This window comes from Pagrus pagrus, assembly GCF_965226575.1.
Source record: "Pagrus pagrus genome assembly, chromosome: 18".
NCBI classification, from domain to species: domain Eukaryota; kingdom Metazoa; phylum Chordata; class Actinopteri; order Spariformes; family Sparidae; genus Pagrus; species Pagrus pagrus.
Window position 1 is genome coordinate 29,229,522 of NC_140202.1, and position 7,628 is coordinate 29,237,149.

At 43.2% G+C, this 7,628-nt stretch overlaps 1 protein-coding gene across 1 annotated transcript in view; it reads left to right on the forward strand.

Annotated features, from left to right (window-relative positions):
• sstr1a (somatostatin receptor 1a) overlaps positions 1 to 2,421 on the forward strand; it is a 4,049-nt gene extending 1,628 nt beyond the window's left edge. The window contains exon 1 of the mRNA XM_084380766.1: positions 1 to 2,421. This exon is cut by the window's left edge and continues 1,628 nt beyond it. The gene's annotated coding sequence lies outside the window, so the exon portion shown is untranslated.
• Positions 2,422 to 7,628: the final 5,207 nt, after the last annotated feature.

Consider the following 7,628-nt stretch of genomic DNA (forward strand, 5'->3'; position numbering starts at 1 on the left):
ACACCAGTCTGGTGCTGATTGGTTGTGTCTGTTGCAGCAGGTTGTCAGCTGTAGTTTTCAGGTAAACACAGCGACCTGTTCAGCTGTCAGCATCACCGTCTCTGGGCTCGTTAGGTGGAGGACAGGGTGGTGTCTGCAGTGCGGGCTGCTGACGGGCTGCCCTGCCACTGGTCCACCTGTTAGACGGCTCAGTGGTCTGCAGTGTTCAGCCAATTAGACAGAGACTGACTGCTAGTTCAGAGAGGTTGTTTATATTCTCGTTTTAGATTAAATAAAAACAGCAGAAGAAGAAGCTGATTGGCTGCTGTGAGGACAGTAAATGCCAGTAAATCCTGCTGCTGCTGTTAGCCTGTTAGCTCCTGCAGTTTATGTTTACAACCTGAACTACTTCCTGTTCCCTCCTGCTTGTAGCTGCGCCGCAGCAGGAAGCGTCAGCGGGCAGGTGTCAGTCTGACTGCAGATTCAAGGGTCACTCCACCAGTTCTGCACATTAAAGTGTGTTTCCAGATGTTGGGTGCTGCATATGTGAATACAGTAGCATAAAGACTTTACTGGCTCTAGAGGAGGCTGCATGTCATCTGATGCATAAATTGTGGTTCAGTTGCATTGTGGGTAAAGTAGGCGGCAGGTTTTGGTCCATCCTCACACTCTTGTAACACTGTTGGACTCATGACGGACAGTTTCAAAACAAACTAGAGATGTCACCTTTTTATTCCACACATTCCTCTTCCTTTTTAAAACCTGGAGCCTACATTACCCACAATGCACCTGAGCCACTGAGTGACATCATTGCAGACTGTCTTTATTCACGTATGCAGAGGAACTCCTGAACTGGTGGAGTGTCCCTTTAATGTTCTCCTTCAAGTGTCTGCGCTGAAGCTCCGCCCCCTGCTCTGACTCATACAGGTGTGTGTGGAACAATATGGATGACCTCTGTGAATATAGAGGTGAGTCAGCTGTTGTTGATCAACATGTGATGATGTCAGCTGTGAAACAAACAAGACTCTTTTTAAAGAAAAATATTTTTCTGCTACATTTATGTTTTCCTGTTTGTTCCCAGAATGCACCTGCGTGTGTCTGTACTGGTCCACTCGCACAGAACTCTGCTTTCATTTATTAATTTATTTATTATTTCATAAAGAAAAGTTTAAAGAAACAAAGATTTCTGTAACAGGACGTAAAACTGATCCAGAATCAGACAACTGGTCAGGTCTCTACAGGAGCTCTGATTGGCTGTTTGTTAGTGAAATGCACCCTGGGAGTCGTAGTTTGTAGTTCTTATTTTCTGTCCTAGCTGCTCATTTTCAGTTCTGATGGATGTGACAAACTCTTGATGATAAAATGTCTTAATCTCCAAACCAGATGATGATGATGATGATGATGATCTATAATCTGCAGGGCTGATGGATCAATAATGCTGATGAGAAAAGCTTTAGTGTGATCACATTGGAGGATTTGTGTTCCATCTCATTAACTGACCTCCTGTCAGCTGTGTGAAGGTGACCTCACTGATGATGTCACAGACAGCTCAGGTGAGACCATGATGATTATGTAGCTGTGTCTCAATTCAGGGACTGCATCCTTCGGAGGACGCGGCCTTTGCGGCCTCTGAAGGCGAGTCCTTCGGCGAGTACTTCGGAGGCCGCGAAAGTGACGATCTACACCACTTGATGTCGCCATTTTCCTTCCTTTCTTTCTTCTGTTTTCGGGTGCACAAAGGATCTTGGGATATGGGAGGCCGCGAAGGATAGTAGCGGTGCGTCCTCCATAAGAGGGAAAAGAAGGCTGCATTTGTGGGCTGCATTTGGAGGAGCCTTCGAATTGGGACGGCCTTCGCGCAGCGTTGTGACGTAATTGGCCTTCAAATGCGCCCTTCGAAGGATGCAGCCCCTGAATTGAGACACAGCCTGTGAATGTTCCATTGTAATCAGATTACTTAACGTGTGTCTGTTATGACTCAGAAGCTGCTTCGTGTTTTTAACATCATTTAAAATGTTTTTAAAGGAAACTGGTTGAAACAGCGCCGGTCTCATTTTGTAGTTTCAGTGGAGGCGGAGTCAGAACCAGAAGAGTCCAAGACACGAGCTCCACAGGAAGTACTTTTACTTTGTAGTTTGTCTCGTATGTATCTCTTTGTTCTGGTTCATGAAGCTTTAACATGTTTAAAGTTCTGACTCTGGCAGCTTCCTGTGGACCTTTCACCTTCAAAATAAAAGTAGTGGGATATGTGATAGGAACCTTTGGCCTTCAGAATAAAAGTGGTGGGACTAGAACAGGCCAAGGGTCGAACTTTTACATTCCTGATGTCCGACCTGCAGGGTTTGGACATTAACTGTGTTAAAACAATGAACTATTTATTTTTTATCCACGTTGTTTATTAGTTTCAACAGAAATATCACAGAAAAGTAAAGAAAAAAAACAATGCAGCTTTTTGTTTTTAGTAGTTCAGGTTGTCAGTTTGATTCTCTGCGTCAAACGTTTCAATTCAATAAGACACTTTTTGTCCTGAAGCTTTAACACATGTTGTCATTTAACACCGTTCAGAGCTTCCATATTTATGTGCTTATCTACAGACGGACACTAATGAGCGGGCTAATTAGTCTAAAAGGGCCAGAATGATGCTGTCAAAGGGCCACATGAGGCCCTCGGGCCGCAGGTGTGGACACTAGGGATGCAACGGTAGAGTTTTCCCACAGTTCGGTATGCATCACAGTTTTTGGGCCACAGAAACGGTACGGTTTCAATAACCTAATATAAAACTACTCACACTAGCAAAGGCAATATTGCATGTAAAAATAATTAAAAGCAGATATAGCCAAACCACAAACCTTATCATAAAAATGTAACACTTATCTTAATTGCCTTCCATAAAAACATATGCAGTATCTAATCAAGTTAAACAGCAAACATTATTGTAGTTCTGTATTGTATTGTATTGTTTGCCTTTGTGTATTGAACCTAACAGGGCGTATTGAACGGTTCAATAAAATATTGAATATTGTTGCATCCCTAGTGGACACACACACACACACACACAGAGTAGGAGGACAGTTTCTGCTGTGACACCACAGGAAGCAACTGATTTGGTTACCATGGTGATGTTGACACACAGTGACTGTGATGAAACTGATTGATGAACGGATCAATGACATCATCAATAACATGATCAGTGCCCGTGTGTTTCATTAAAGGTCCCATATTATACTGTTTTTCATCAATTCCACTCAGCTGTCAGAGGTCCAACAACACTGTATTCGAAATGTATTGCCCCAAACCCATCCGTGGTCCTGAATATCAGCTGTCTAAGAGCAGCTGTTTCTGTGCCTGCACCTTTAATGCTAATGAGCTCCGTCTGTCAGCGCCTGCCTTGCCTGCTACCTGCCCCTCTCAGGGAGAGGATGCTGCTTACGCTAGCGCTAGCATGTGCTAATGTTTACGGTGGATGTAGCGCTATGGCTTGCTGAGATGCTGTCGTTCAACCACACCAGTTTGACCCAGTATCGGACCCAGAAAGAGAGGCTCAGAAAAATACAGACTCTGCGGCTGCAGCAGGACTCCCCGACACAACCACCCGCCCCTGACCTGCAACAGGTAACATCTAAAAACAGCTAGCGAAAGCTGTGTTTGTCTCCAAACTCTTGGACACTGTTTGCATAGTCTCTGTCTCCAGTCTGCACGTCTCCGGACTTTTTACTGTGACAACCGAGCTCCCTCGTAATATTATTAACATTAAACTCGCTTCAAACGCCGTTGCATAGCGGACCGAAGCGGAGCTAACTAGTTAGCCAGTTTCAAGCTGACTTCACCATACTCATAGGCAACTGTAAATACTATCAACATGTGGCGACACTTACCTGTGGCTCGGGTGCAGTTGCTGGGTCCCGTATGGTTGGGACTGAACCTTTTTATGAGGGTCAGTGTCGAGGCAAAGCCAGCTTTGTACTGACCCTCGTTACTGAAGCAGTCCGATGTGAAGTGGTTAGCACACACAAACAGTTCGACATGGTGCTTTCGATAGCGTAATGGCGGATCTCCGAGACGGTAGCGCTGTACCTGGTGGGTGGACACTGTGGGTGGGATTATTCAAATGATCGGTCAATGACGTCAGTAACCGAAGCTGAATTTGACTCGCTCATCTGGAAACTGCAGGCAAGACACTGTCAGAAATCTGTATCTCACTCAAAAAAGCACGGATGGTCTTTTTTCAAATATTTGTATGCGTGTGGCAGCACCATAGACCCAAAATAATACCCCAAATCCCAGAAAAAGTGAGTTTTTCATAATATGGGACCTTTAAGAATGTTTTCTGCTCTGTCTTCAGTGACAATAAAGTTTTATAACGTTTGTATTCAGATGAATCGGCTGTTTATATGTTGTTGTCATAGTAACAGGTGAGAGCAGCTGCTGACTCACCTGACGAGCTGAAACCTGCAGCAGCTGGACGTCACTCAGGTGTGATCAGGTGACCTCATGACCACCTGAAACAAAAACACAGTCACTGTTGTTGTTGTTTGATGTCAGCTGCTTCATCATGAACCAATCAGCTGCCACAGAGATACATTCATCAACAGAAACCAGCTCTAATTGGTTCACCTGCTGACTTCTACAAACACAGGAAATACACCTGCACTGGATCTGATCTGATTGATCAGATATGATCTGATCAGATGTTACAGTCTATTCAGTAGATAATGAACCAACAGGACTGTGTGTTCTGGTTCTGTGGTTCTGGCTCCAGTGGCAGCAGAGGAAACTCACTGCAGTCAGCCTTCTCTCAGCTGACAGGTGGATTGTGGGTAATGTAGTATGTGGTGGGCAGCTTGTTTTTTCCTCAGAAGAGAAACCATGAAGAATAATTTATGTATGAATTCACGAAGTGATCAGAGATCAATAACTGATCTCAGAGTTTCACTCTTCTTCACTTTATTAAACTGTGAACGATGACGTCATGTTTACACTCGTCTGACCGCTCACAGTGTCTCATGTCCAATCAGATTCTCTCCTGAAGACAAATCTGAGCTGTGATTGGCTGATTGATGGATGTTAATTGAAGCTCAGATGATCACTCACTTTAACATTAACACAATTATTTTTTGTTTTTACAAGTTTTCTGATATTTTATATTTAAATATGTAAATGATGCTCATCTGAACATAAATGTCATTTTCAGTGAAACTTATCGTTTCATGTTGTTGACATATTAGAGTCAAAGTCTCTTTTCATCAGAAATTACTGACATCAAAAATATGTTTTTAAGGAATAAAATGTATAAATGAGGCTGTGAATGATTATTGAACAGCGCCATCTGAATACAGAGAGGAATAAATCTGGAGGTTTATATCAACATCATACTTCTGACATTAAGACAAATGTTTTTTGTTTTACAGGTTTTCTGATATTTTATGTTTAAATTAAGCTCTTTAATAAAATATGTGCTAATTTGTATAAAAGTCCAGAACAGAAATCTGAACTAAAATAAGCATGAATGTGTATTTTGGGTGTTTTCCTCCATCTCGTCTGAGAGACCACATGTGGAACATTTCACCTGTACAGTCTCACCTTAATCACATTTTACAGGATGTAGTGTACTACAACAGCATTTAAAATAAACATTTAAAATAAAACATTTGAAATGTGACGATCACTCACTGTAGCTACGAGGTGACACCAGCAGGGGGCAGCATTCACCTGAGGACTGAATCATCATTAAATCAGAGAAACACAGAGTCACTTTCCTCATGTCACAGACAGAAAGACAAGTGAGGAGACAGACAGGCAGGTGAGGTGACAGACAGACAGGTGAAGTGACAGACAGACAGTACTCTAAATGTGTACCTCAGTACAATACCAGAGTAAATGTACTCAGTTACTGACTGCAGGCGTATTGTGGGTGCTGGGGTCAGAGGTCAATGTGAGGTCACAGGTCACATGATGTTCAGGTGAGACACTTTAACAGCATTTGACCTTCAGGTAAACTCACCTGAGGACTGATGACAGCACAGGAAGCTCTGTGTGCGTGTGTGTCCGTGTGTGTGTGTGTGCGCGTTCCTGTGTGTTTGTGTGTGTGTAGATGTGTGATAAAACAGAGTTGAAGAGTTCAGTAGAGAAACAAAGCCACCAACATGACTTTAATAACAGGCTGGAACACACACACACACACATACATACACAGCTGCAGCTGTAATAATTGCTACAACCACTAGAGGTCGCTGTCAAACAAAAAACGTGAATATGGGTTGTAATAAAGCTGAAAAATATAAAAAATGTATCTGTAGCACTCAGTCTTTACTATTGACAGTCAGAGCTGAGGCTGGTTACAGAAATTGGCGAGCTAGCCAGGAGAAAGTGGAGTATTATTGAGTGACAAGATTAAAAGGTAAGCAACAATATACTACAATGGATATAGTGAAAGACGAAGGTATAAATGTTGTTAACTCAGTTCTTGTTAGTGGGTTAACTTAAACTGAAGTAGATGAGGAGCTTGAGAGGCACCTAGAACGCTATGGCTCTATTAACAGAGTACTAGTTAGTGATGACCCAAAATCAGAGTATCATCTCTGCTCCATTGTGGAATTTGCAAATAGCTCTGCAATGCAAACATTTAGACCCATATTGCCAACAGAATGTCAGAGCTTAACTGATGCAAACATTACCTTCAAGGTGTGCTCCTTAGATAGTGTTTACACTAGCACTGCTAGCTGTAGCGCCACCAAGGGGTATCTCGAGGAACTGCAAGCCATTGCTAATAAACGTGGGAGGTCATTTCAAAATGTACTCCAGGAAGAATTGATGAAGATAAGCACAGGGAAAGGTGTGAACCTCCCTACTGACACTGCACCAGTCGAAGACTCTCAATTAAACAGTTATGATGCAACTGGTCAGGAGGTCGAGAATGTTGAAGAGCCATCACAGGTGATGCAACAGCCCTCTCTTCTGCTTGGCTCTGTCTCACCCGAGATAGTCAGGAACTTACCAGCTGTGTTTCCACCATCTCCTACACCCAGACGTGGTCAGCATGGATTGAGTGGTGATGCCCAAACAGCATCAACACCAGCTTTGCAAAGACTAGAGGCCACTACTAGGAGTCCACATATAATGTTCTTGCCTACCAGTGTGAACAGTCAGTTGCAGCCTGCTGTGTTGACAGCCGCACCGTTATTTAGCATTGCTGCTAACATGAACGCTAACCACCAAGGGTCCCTGTCAAACAAAGCCAGTGTTAATGATGACACTGCTGCAACAACACCTTCAGTACTTACCATGAATGGTGTAAATCCTGCTATACAACGAGTCGTTGTTGAGCATGTCATGCGAGCTAATGAAGCTATGTCTCCCATGCACTCTTCATTTCGCCTCAGACCCATATCTGGGAAGATTCCTCATCCTAATATGGAACTTGATTATGATACCTGGAGAGCAAATGTTGACTTATTTTTGACAGATCCCTCCATGTCTGACCTGCACAGAACACGCAAGATCTTAGACAGCTTATTGCCTCCAGCAACTGATGTTATCAAGCATGTTAGCCCTCAGGCTTTGCCATCAGTAGATTCAGTCTATGGCTCCGTTGAGGATGGAGATGAGCTGTTGGCCAAGTTTATGGGGACACTGCAGAACAACGACAAGAA